The sequence below is a fragment of the Myotis davidii genome, unplaced genomic scaffold (genome assembly GCF_000327345.1).
Source record: "Myotis davidii unplaced genomic scaffold, ASM32734v1 scaffold1330, whole genome shotgun sequence".
In the NCBI taxonomy this organism is placed as follows: domain Eukaryota; kingdom Metazoa; phylum Chordata; class Mammalia; order Chiroptera; family Vespertilionidae; genus Myotis; species Myotis davidii.
In genome coordinates, this window is record NW_006283826.1 from 3,151,775 (window position 1) to 3,152,273 (window position 499).

A 499-nucleotide genomic window follows, 5' to 3' on the forward strand; every position below is an offset into this window, starting at 1 on the left:
AGCTGGCGGGGCCTGAGGATCTGCAGGGCTAGTTCAACACCTCGGAATACTCGCGTGACGGGAGGGACCTGGGCAGCGCCCGCCTCCAGCCGCAGCCGCTATAAATAAAAGGCTCCCAGCCCAGAAGCCAGGAGAAGTTTCTAGGCCTGCGTCCCAGGGTTTATTAAGCTCCTGGCTCCACTTTAGACCTTGGCGGCTCTGGCTTCGAGCCTGGACAGCCTGGGAGGACAGAGGCTGGCGGATCGCGGGTGAGCGGTGCGGACAGGGCTCTCTGGGATTCTGCAGGACCCGCCCGGGGGGGCCTGTGGCGGCCGGAGAGTCTTTGGGGGTTGGGACCCCAACCTGGTGCCTGCCTCCACCCTCCGCAGCGGATGGTCCAGCAGCTTTTGAAGCTGAAGAATTAGCTGGAAGGCTAGCCCACCCATCACCTTGCTGTGTGACCTTGGGCAGGTGGCTCCCTCTCTCTGAGCCTCCGTGCGTGCTCCAGCTCAGCATCCGC